Here is a 12,290-nt window from a genome sequence, read left to right as displayed (position 1 = left end):
ATGATACCTCATCTCCACTGCACAGTATTTCCGTATTTGAAATCTACAGTAAGCTGCCATCTTGTATTTGCCACACTTCGTTATCGGTTGCACTTATAAAAAGTGGCTGTTTCAATACACAACTCCTTGACAGAAATACTCGTAGATGCATACAGGACATCAATGTTTGGGGACTGAACTTAACAGTATATTGAAGACAGTGTCTTAATGTCACAAACAGAATACTAATTAAACCCAATCTTTCTTCCTCAATAATTGCCAAGCACGTGTGGGCTTAGTGCTGCATACACGCCCCCTTAAAACAATGTAGTACGATTCGACCTGGTACTACAAACACCCATCCGCCTGGGAGCATGGAGCATACATAAAGCAATTTTTACGTTTTTTCCTATGTTACTGCAATGGTATTGTGTAGCTTCACGTATAGCACTATCAAAAACATTATTATCAATATGTAGGGCAGCAGCATTTGAGGTCTGAACTTAACGGTATACTCACTTTACCCATTCACTTGTTCGTTTGTCAGCCTTCACTTCAATCAAAACATCTTCAGCCGCCTGAATGGCTACTTGTTACTTTATTTGAGCAGCCAGTTTCAGTGCTACATTACATAACCTTCAGGCCCCCTGACCGACGTGTAGGACGAATCCCATCTCTGCTTCAGTCAAAATCGAAGAAAGCAAGTTGGCAAGTGATCGCTGGTAAAAAATCTATGGATACCAGTCACTGAATGCTGGCCCCTATTTTGGCTGGAACAAAGATGGGATTCGTCCTGCACGTCGGTCAGGGGAACTGAAGGTACATCTACATCTACATCTACATTTATACTCCGCAAGCCACCCAACGGTGTGTGGCGGAGGGCACTTAACGTGCCACTGTCATTACCTCCCTTTCCTGTTCCAGTCGCGTATGGTTCGCGGGAAGAACGACTGCCGGAGAGAATCCGTGCGCGCTCGAATCTCTCTAATTTTACATTCATGATCTCCCCGGGAGGTATAAGTAGGGGGAAGCAATATATTCGATACCTCATCCAGAAACGCACCCTCTCGAAACCTGGACAGCAAGCTACACCACGATGTAGAGCGCCTTTCTTGCAGAGTCTGCCGCTTGAGTTTGCTAAACATCTCCGTAACGCTATCACTCTGCCTCGTGATGACTGGGTGTTGTGTGATGTCCTTAGGTTAGTTAGGTTTAAGTAGTTCTTCGTTCTAGGGGACTGATGACCATAGATGTTAAGTCCCATAGTTCTCAGAGCCATTTGAACCATTTTTTTAACGCTATCACGCTTACCAAATAACCCTGTGACGAAAGGCGCCGCTCTTCTTTGGATCTTCTCTATCTCCTCCGTCAACCCGACCTGGTACGGATCCCACACTGATGAGCAATACTCAAGTATAGATCGAACAAGTGTTTTGTAAGCCACCTCCTTTGTTGATGGACTACATTTTCTAAGGACTCTCCCAATGAATCTCAACCTGGTACCCGCCTTACCAACAATTAATTTTATACGATCATTCCACTTCAAATCGTTCCGTACGCATACTCCCAGATATTTTACAGAAGTAACTGCTACCAGTGTTAGTTCCGCTATCATATAATCATACAATAAAGGATCCTTCTTTCTATGTATTCGCAATACATTACATTTGTCTATGTTAAGGGTCAGTTGCCACTCCCTGCACCAAGTGCCTATCCGCTGCAGATCTTCCTGCATTTCGCTGCAATTTTCTAATGCTGCAACTTCTCTGTATACTACAGCATCATCCGCGAAAAGCCGCATGGAACTTCCGACATTATCTACTAGGTCATTTATATATATTGTGAAAAGCAATGGTCCCACAACACTCCCCTGTGGCACGCCAGAGGTTACCTTAACGTCTGTACACGTCTCTCCATTGAGAACAACATGCTGTGTTCTGTTAGCTAAAAACTCTTCAATCCAGCCACACAGCTGGTCTGATATTCCGTAGGCTCTTACTTTGTTTATCAGGCGACAATTCGGAACTGTATTGAACGCCTTCCGGAAGTCAAGGAAAATAGCATCTACCTGGGAGCCTGTATTTAACATTGGGTCAAGACTGCGTGTGGCAAAGGTAATGTTACGCTGAAACTGGTTGCTCAAATAAAATACCAACTGGAAATTTAGGTGGCTGGAGGTGTTTTGATTCGATTTTTTTTTATTCCCTGCTAACGTCCTTACTTGCTCGTTCCATTTCATAATGCTTCGCAACTTTACTCCTAGATATTTAACCCAAGTGTCTACGTCTGACTAAGACTTTGCAAAGTAATTTCTTTCGTGTGGCCCTCAATATTACGCGAAAGATCTTCGCAATCAGTTGGTCGCGATGTATGGCCTCTTCCTGCGGGACTCCATTGGTTTTGACCTTTCTCTTCCTTCGGGCCGTTCGCAGAAACAACAAAGGGGCAGCGATGCGAAGTCGTTCGCAGGCAGGACATTAGCGACTGCCCCGAGGCCGATTGGCAGCACCGGTATCATGTGACTCAGAGGCCCGGCCAATCGGTGTCCGAGCGGCCGGCTGCATGCGAGGCAGAAATCTAACACTGTGCGTCTGCGGCTAAATTTAGCGGACGCCGACGCCGACGCCCCTACTCCTGCGCTCCGAGAACAGAGCCTCCCACGTCCTCTTGTAATCTAATGGGAAGCGAAGAGGGCATAATTCGAGATTTTTAGTCCCTCGCGGCAGAGAAGCGCACGAGCTGCTCGTCCACCGCCGCCGCCTGCTCTGAAAGGTAAGGGCCGACTACGCTCTGCGGACGCGCTACGTCTCGTTCCAGTGCTGCCAACTGCGGCGCGCCGCGACACGCCACGCCACGAGTGGGGGTACGCTCGCCTCTGACACACTTTGTATTAATAATGTTCTCAAAAATAACCGGCTTTCCCCGTTATGTGGCAAATGTTTTTCCGAGACTCCGCGGTTCCGAAAGAATAGCCCATCTCAAGGATTTGGGTCAAGACTGCGTGCCTTCTAGATACCGTGGCGCTGGCTACACTTCCCTCTTTTTTTCCTCCTCTCCACGCCAAGAATGCTACGCACCATTTCATGATTCCCAAGAGGTTTCACAGCGTGTGCATTGAGCACTATCGTACTATTAGATTTTCAGTGACACACAACCACAATTGAATGATTAAGACTTTGTTTAATTTTACACGTTTTTTCGATGCGATGTTCTATCGATTATAATAATGAGTTCGCTGTTACCAACTAGTGATACTTCCCTCCACTACACACTGTTTTAGATTTTAGATTTCAGAGGAGGAAACAACCAGATTTAATTAAATAGTAGACTAAGGTGTTGCAGTTGTCTTTGTGCGAGTGCTGTCAAAATAAATGTAATAACTTTTATATATACTTGCGACACGATGAGCAATCGTATATTAGCTGTAAAATTCCTGTGACACAACGAACTCGAATTAGAGGCAACAGCGCAATTACACACGTTTACAGCGTATCTTTGATTGTATTCATTTTTAATTTAATTGCCAATCTTGATACACAACCATCGGCGTAAGCTTCGTTATTTATAACGTAATTCACGCCCGACTCGTCCGCAACAAAAGAACATAATTAGCTAAGCTTGAAGACAGTTGGCGACCGCTATTTTAGTCCTTGTTTGTTTCATTGTTTTACTTGGAATGTTAGCATCAACGTATCATTAGCTCCTGAATCACCGTACTAAACGTGATACATGGTTATGGCTTTTCTCTCAGTCTTTTCTCTCTCACTTTCTTTTCGTCTTTATATATATGTGTGTGTGTCTCTTGTGAGCGGTCGTTCGTGAGTGTATTTCTACAACACAGTAGCGTTTCCGCAGCTGCTCTGTATTGGCCATAATAGTACTGGACAACTTGTACGATCACAGATTCTGTATGTTAATGTTATCTAACATGATGACAGAAAATAGATTTTCAAATATCAGCATGGAATCTGGAAACTCTGGAAATTATCTGATGAACTCTGGGAACAGTACTGTAAAAATCTAGGCAGGATACACGTTATATAAGGGGCTGTCAAATGAAAACGAGTCAGATGGAAACAAGTAAACTATTATTTCAAAAGTAGTCCCCATAACTGTTAATACATTTATTCTACCATGAGGCAAGACGGTCAGTGCCTTTATGGAAAAATGCTTGCGGTTCCCTTCGGAATCACGATCCTACCCAAGCGTACGCATCTCTCTTCGAAATCAAATCGACAGGCACGAATGTCTTTCTTCCGGGCTCCAAAAATATGGAAATCGCATGTGAAGAGATTGGGACTTTGTGAATAATGTGTAAGGGCTTCCCAGTGGAACTTCTACATCGTAGTCGAAAGAATCGTGGCAAAGAGGTGCATTCCTGGGAACGTGCATTGTTCGTAGGCACCAGTAAACATTTTTGAAGGCATTGACCTTCTTGTCTAACTGTGGGATAAATATATTGACAATTATGGCCATTACTTTTGAAATAATGAACAGTTTACTTGATCAGTTTCGATCTGTCTCGTTTTCATTTGAGTGCCCCTTATACATCATAAGAAAGAGCACACAAAACGTAGACGCAACATGTACAGTTTAGGTATTGGTATGTAACGAACAGTGTATTAATTTTTTTCTATATGCATCGGTGTCGAACTACATATAATAAAGATACATCTGCTTTCTGTAGCCTCGCTTCACTTATCTTTAGTACAAGAAAAATATTATTCCTTTTGGTTTTGTCTTGAAACACTGTTTTCGTTAACAAAGAATGAAAGCGGCCCTTCTGAGTTCACTGGAGGATATTTCTGCAAGTTCCCAGGTCTCCTTTATTGTGGGAAGTTCCTCATGTTTCAGCCAGAAAACAGCAAAGACATTGCCTAGTGAGGTGGCGCAGTGGTTAGACTATGGACTACTATTCGGGAGAAAACTGTGTTTCGATTACTTTCCAGCCATCCAGAACTGGATTTTCCTTTGTTTTCTTCAATAACTTAAGGCAAAATATTGGAGTGGTTTCTATGAAAAGCTTAGGCTGATTTTCCAATTTGTCCTAAGCGAGCTTGCGTGTCTATTTCTGTACTTATACCTGATAATCAGTTTCAGTTTCTACAAAAGATTTAGGATTTTTTTCGTATCGATGTGTCTGTGGTTAACTATAAATGTCAATCAATAAAGACCTTATTTCTCTGTGGATAATAGTCAGACAACAGAGGGCCGCGGATTTCTTCACTGACCGATCACTTCTCTTACCTAGGCATACTGAAAAATGACAAGTTACACCATGGTTTGGAGTCCACTTTAACCGCAGCTCCCATCCGTCATTGGTTGGATAAGTCAGTTCAAAGTCGGAGGAAGACAAGAGGATGCCTTTTCCTATAGGACTGTGCCTCTGGAAACCGTGGTGTTGAAAACTAACGTACATGTTTGGGACAAGTCTAGTTTACTCCGCAGAAAATGTAAGGTTTATTTACCAACCCTGAATAGTTCTGCGATAATTGCTGTTATTTTGTATTTGTACACAACTACTAAACAGGACTTGGAAATGCGCACATAATAAGTTGTATAGTGTACAAATTATTTCTGTCTGTTTTTGATCTTACTTTGTCTCTATAGTTATAAAGCACCAGTCTTCAATAAATGTGACACTTATCAAGAAATGGTCCAGAAACTGTTGTTCAACAGACATTAAATCATTATCGATGATAAACAAAAGAAGATTTAGATAATCTGTTGCTTACACTGGATGTTGGTCGCCAGGCGCATTTTCTCTAGTGTTTCGGCAGATATTTGCAATTTAGTTCTTGGAATGTGAAGATGGAGTCAGCCAAACAAATAATGTTCATTATCAGAATGAGATTTTCACTCTGCAGCGGAGTGTGCGCTGATATGAAACTTCCTGGCAGATTAAAACTGTGTGCCGGACCGAGGCTCGAACCTGTTTTTTTTTTATCTCATTTTGATCGTTTTCGTTCGTTTCATCTGCACGGGCGGACGTCGCAAGACACCCGTTTCAGTTCATCGTTGATGCATTAACTCAGTTTTTTTATTACAGAGGGAAACTCGGAACCTTTGTCTTTCTCGGGCAAGTGCTCTACCAACTGAGCTATCCAAGCACGATTCACGCCCAGTCCTCACAGCTTTACTTCTGCCAGTACCTCGCCTCCTACCTTCCAAACTTTATAGAAGCTCTCCTGCGAACCTTGCCGAACTAACATTCCTGAAAGAAAGGATATTGCGGTGACAGGGCTTAGCCACAGCCTAGGGGATGTTTCCAGAATGAGATTTTTACTCTGCAACGGAGTGTGCCCTGATATGAAACTTCCTGGCAGATTAAAACTGTGTGCCGGACCGAGACTCGAACTCGGGACCTTTGCGTGCAGAGTGAAAATCTCATTCTGGAAACATCCCCCAGGCTGTGGCTAAGCCATGTCTCCGCAATATCCTTTCTTTCAGGAGTGCTGGTTCTGCAAGGTTCGCAGGAGAACTTCTGTAAAGTTTGGAAGGTAGGAGGCGAGGTACTGGCAGAAGTAAAGGTGTGAGGACGGGGCGTGAGTCGTGCTTGGGTGGCTCAGTTGGCAGCCGGCACGGTAGCTCAGCGTGTTCGGTCAGAGGATTAGCTACCCTCTGTAACAAAAAAACTGAGTGAATGGATCAACGACGAACCTAAATGGGTGCCATCGGACGTCCGCCTCGAACAAATTCAACGAACAATATCGAACAAAATGAGATTAAAAAAAAAAAAAAACTTTGTAGGGTACTTGCCCGCGAAAGGCAAAGGTCACGAGTTCGAGTCTCGGTCCGGCACAGAGTTTGAATCTGTGAGGAAGTTTGAATGCTCATTATGTCTCTCGTGTAGTGCCCAGTTTTTATGGAAAGCGTCAGTTTGTTTCCCGTTACAAACGTGTTCACTGGACTGAGTGGTCCCAAATCAGTCTTGTGCGATAATCGTATTATCGATTTGTATGCACAGCAACAATAAAACACGAGGAGTAAACTGGTATTGCGACCGAGCAGCGCTGATGCGGTAACAGTCTGTACGTGCTAGGGCAGTACTGCTGCTGCTGCAGTACTGGTTATTCTGCGTGTTTTACTGTTCCTGTTAATACACGCCGATAATAGGAATATCGCACTAGACTCATTTGGGACCGCTCTGTCGAATAGGCAAGTAAAATTCTGATTTAAAAATCATGTTACTTGGAACAGGAAACAAGTCGACGCTTTTACATCGATGCTGGACGTCGCATGAAAGACGTGGCAATCAGTACTTGTCTGGGCTGACTCTAGCTACACATTACAAAACCCAAATTGCCACTATCTGCCGAAACACCAGAGAAAATGTGCGTGATAGCTGTTAGGAGAGACACCCTGTACGCTAATATACACATACGTGTGTGTGTGTGTGTGTGTGTGTGTGTGTGTGTGTGTGTGTCTGTGTGTGCCTGTCAGCGCTTCCTCTCAATCACAGTGTAAGCTGGTACCATGGCTTGGAATCTGTTCTGTAAAGCTATCAGGAATGCCATAAATATGAAGAGAACCGCGAATCTTACTGACATGATAAATACAGTGGCAGATCAGCACCACAGAAAATGGGTTTATACGAGAGTGTAAATTGTGGACTAGACGAAAAGCCGCGCCAGAACGGTCACGATGTGAATACTGAGATTTTCTGACACTCGAGTTGCAGAGGTACTTAGAATCAAACGGAATAAATTTCGTCCTTACTAGCAAGTGACAGATGCAGTGTTTAAAACTGACTTTTACAATACGAAAGATTTACGCGCGGTGCATTTATAGCACATTGCAATGTATGCAGTAAAGAAGCTCATTTTGTGTGCGCAACACTGTTTAGTACAAACCTGCAGAAGTGTTATGAGAAAACTAAGAGTCGAAGCTACTGCAGATTTAAAACAATAAATAAACTGTATATCTCTCTAATACGATTCGGAGCGCAATTCAAAACGTGTGGTTACTGAATAAGCAGACAGTCGCCTGCTGCGAAGAACCTGGTCTGTTGGAGCGCATGGCGGGCAACAGACACCGCGAATCATCTTTTGCTGTTTGTTGTCTTTTCCTCGAGAGTTTATTTATCAGATTCAGATATACATCTTTTGCTAAACCAGCTACGAAGGCTTTCCAGTTAAGTGGTTAACTGCAGAAGTCAGCTGCACGAATTGACTGATCGTTCTTGTAGAGCGATTATGAAAGAAGGGGGAACCAGCCTCAGAAAAACGCAGGAAACATTCTGATCACGAGAAATTTAACAGTTTGATGTAAAGCTAATTTTGAAGTAGTTCAAGCCGCTTTTTTTAGCTGTCTTATGAATCTGAAATGAGAAAGCAATTAAACTGCACTGTACATATGGGACACGAACGAAGAATGAGGCCTAAAAGAATGAGATCAGGCATGTAGTGTGTCCAAAATCCTCTTCGAACGTCAAAATAAAACTTAAGGTAACTTGAATAACTTACGTTATATGTGTTATAGTGGGCAGTCACTAGCACGTTTAGCTATCTGAGTTTGATATTAATATGAATAATTAAAGAAAATCATGAAAGCTTTTAATTTTATTCGATAAACTGTTCGCACAGAATACGTGGTGTGAGACTAATGATACGATACTCCTATGTTCATATATTTGCTTGTATCTGACACACTTCATACGGGATAGCCTACTTACCTCCACATGCCGTAGTCTCACTTTACCTTTCACGTTTCACGTTGTTTTTTTTTTTTTTTTTTTTTTTTTTTTTTTTTTTTTTTTTTTTTTTTTTGTTGCTGCGTCGCTCTTGTTACATTCAGCTAAAATCAGAGCACGTTTGGTTGACCATATATTCGTTCATTAAAAAACGTTCGATGTGGCGTTAAATACGCGCTACATGTGCTGGAGACATTAATGACAGCACATCATTGCCGTCCGAGGACAGGTCGTACCAGAAATCATAATCCTTTCCCATGTTTTATTTTCTGTTTATGAGATGGGACTGGTAGGCATACATAACTGCGATGCATGCGCTGCAAATATACTGGCAGAATTAATATTTGTGTAAAAGGTAGTCAAATGAAAACGAAGCAGATGGGAAAAAAACAAGTAAACTGTTTATTGTAAGAAAATTAATCCCTACAGCTGTTAATACATTTATCCCATTGTGAGACAAGACGGTCAGTGCCTCCATGGAAAAATGTGTGCCGTTGCCTACGGAAACGTGATTGCACCCAGGCGTGCTGCTCTTCGCCCGAAGCAAATCAGCGATCACGAATGTCTTTGTCAGTCCTCCAAGAATGTGGCAATCGCATGGGCAGGAATTGCAACTCTAAGGAGGAAGTGTAAGGGCTTCCAAGCGAAACATCTACAGTGCAGTCGAAACAGTCTTGGGAAAATGTAGATGGGCGTTTTGTTGTCAGACTGTTTGTTACCTGTACGTGCCACTATTTTGCAGGAAGAATAATATTCCTTGAAAGTCATACACGTCCTGTCTTTATCCATCCCGAGACGATTGGAAACTCTTTTCAGTACTGACGGTTTTCGTACACCGAATTAGGCGGCGTGGTAATGGGTTGTGTTGTGTGAAGATAATATTTTTGGACTACATATTCCTAAACTGACAGAAATTGTAAGAATCCAGGCTGCCAATGTTTTGTGTCTGGCCACACTAATAATAATAACAAAAAACTGTGCATAGCAGTATAATAGTCCTCATGTATAATAGTTACTGTTATGTCTTGCTGGCAGTCAGTTCATTTATGTGTTTCGAAGCTATTGCTGGAAGTATCTACAGCATACAGAATACATTTTCGTGAGACATTTAGCATTTGTTACGCTTATACCTCACTTTTACCATAATCGATGTATGGTACAAAGTGTCGTGGGTGGTCTATGTCAGGAACAACCAGCATTGTGTAAGTTGCGTAATCAATATTCAAGTGCTAATTATAGAGATCTTTCGAAAATAATTTAGTATCATGGCAAAGACAGTCAAATCGTTTTGGTTTTTACTACTCAGTAAACTTCATTTTCCCCCTCAGGGAGTAATTACCCCTAAGTTGGGAGCCAGTGCTCTAGTGGCGTCTTCATGTAGTGCGACGTGGGGATTTCAATATACTCGAGGACTGCAAGCACGTACCTGTGAATACACAAAAATTAATTATATAGTTTTATTTTTTCAAGTGGATAATTAAGACCTTATGACTACCCCTCGTAAAGCTTCTTCTCACGACTCTATAGTTTGGTGCTTCCTGCTCCTTGCACCAGCTCTCCTATTGCAGTTACCAGGTTTCACAAACGCAAAGCTGTTCAATAAAGAGCAAACTGATTTCAAGTGATTGTCTTTGCGTTTACACACCATAACGCTCCCGGTCTTGTAAAATGCCTTTAGTCAACAACGGCTGTTCCTCTTTGTCCAAATGAAATGTTTCGAGACATTAAAAATCCTGTAAGTACTTCTCATTTTAATCATCAACTGAGACTCAGGTGTTATGTATCTACCACAGGAGGTATTGACGCTTGTTTATTTAGCAGTTGTCCGCCTGCTTAGCTGGGTGGTAAAGTGCTCGCCTCCCATGCAAGCGGGCCCGGGTTCGATTCCCGGCCGGGTTGGAGATTTCCTCCGCACGGGGACTGGGTGGTGTGTTGTCGTCATCATCATTTCATCCTCATCGCCGGCGCGCAAGTCAACCACTGTGGCGTCGAATGAAATAAGACTTGCATTGGCGGCTGAACTTGCCCGAATAGGGGCTTCCCGGCCAACGATGCCATACGTTCATTTCATTTCATTTAGCAGTTGCTCAGCCAACGAGATATACTTTATTCCTTATTAGGTTTGAGTGTTTCGTCGACGACGAATTCATTCTACGAGAACAAGCTCGGACTGGCAAATGATAGGGAAGGTCAGCGGAAATGTTTAACTCGAATAAGGGTTATTGATTATTCACTGACTCACATAATACAATTATCGGTAAAGTCCTGGAGCCTGACACATTGAGTATAGGCTAATTATATGAAGCGACTTCAAGTGGTATGCCCTCTCGAAAGCAGCCACATAGAAGGCTAACTGAAGGTTGAGGTTGATAGGAGGATTTTAATAACTGTAATACATCAGTTAAAGAAACATTGTTGAAATCGTTTGTTCGACCTACACTAGAATACTGTTCCAGTGCCTGGAATTGTTATCAAGCAACCTGGGAGCAGCCATCGAAAGGATCTAGAGACGCTCGTAAGGAACTTAATAAGTCGGTATAGCACATACGAAAGTGAAATGGAGACTCAGATTCTTTGTAAGAAAGAAGACGTTGTTATCACGAAACGCTACAGGGTAAATTTTGAAAACCGGTAGTAAGTGTTTGTCCAATCATTTGCTATCTCACGATAGCTTACACTGCCAGAAAAAAGATAGTACACCTGGAAAGACGATGTCGATTTTGATCCGATGACGGCGTATGTCACCTGGGATGTTAAGTGTACTGACAACGGTTTCAACGTCGCCGCCAGCAACGTAGCGGCGTAGCTACCAGAGCGCCATGTGTGTCTACGCTTTAATAGGGAATGCTCACAGCCAGAAGGCTCGGTGTGGTGTGAACGTGTGTAGTAAGCAGGCAACGATGTCACGGATATACAAAAAATGGTTCAAATGGCTCTGAGTACTATGGGACTTAACATCTTAGGTCATCAGTCCCCTAGAACTTAGAACTACTTAAACCTTACTAACCTAAGGACATCACACCCATCCATGCCCGAGGCAGGATTCGAACCTGCGACCGTAGCAGTCACGCGGTTCCGGACTGACGCGCCTAGAACCGCTCAGCCACCGAGGCCGGCGACGGATATACACTCGTGCTTCCCACAGCCAAATGAGGGAGTTTGAAAGGAGTCAAATTGTATTCTTCATAGTGAAACTACAGTTTCACACTCGTCATATACACTCGTGCTTCCCACAGCCAAATGAGGGAGTTTGAAAGGAGTCAAATTGTGTTCTTCATAGTGAAACTACTGTTTCACACTCGTCACTTTACAAGAGTTCCTTCTCGCAAACATCCGCGAATATTTGGTGACAGGAAAAGTAGCAGGAACTTCATGCGATACGATATGCAGCGGACGACAGAGTCTAAGAATGACGTATTTCTAAAAGCGAGAACAGACCTGTTATCAGTCCACGAACCTTGTATCCGAATGTCAATTTCAAATAGCACCCTGAAAGTGAGTATGTCCCATCACATATCGACAATTTTTAAGTTGCAATTTAGAAAATTACTGTCAACGTCAGGTGTTCTTCTAAGTGTAGAGTGAGACTGTATCTTACAAGACCCATGCCGACGTCGAA

The 12,290-nt window shown here is 42.8% G+C and overlaps 1 protein-coding gene across 1 annotated transcript in view; it reads left to right on the top strand.

The window, feature by feature from the left end:
• Positions 1-2,600: 2,600 nt before the first annotated feature.
• The window catches only part of LOC126246439 (uncharacterized), a 367,197-nt gene continuing 357,507 nt past the window's right edge, over positions 2,601-12,290 (top strand). The window contains exon 1 of the mRNA XM_049948395.1: positions 2,601-2,751. The gene's annotated coding sequence lies outside the window, so the exon portion shown is untranslated. The remainder of the gene's footprint in view (positions 2,752-12,290) is intronic.

This window comes from Schistocerca nitens, chromosome 1, assembly GCF_023898315.1.
Source record: "Schistocerca nitens isolate TAMUIC-IGC-003100 chromosome 1, iqSchNite1.1, whole genome shotgun sequence".
Lineage (NCBI taxonomy): Eukaryota > Metazoa > Arthropoda > Insecta > Orthoptera > Acrididae > Schistocerca > Schistocerca nitens.
This window is presented reverse-complemented; position numbering and strand designations above follow the sequence as displayed.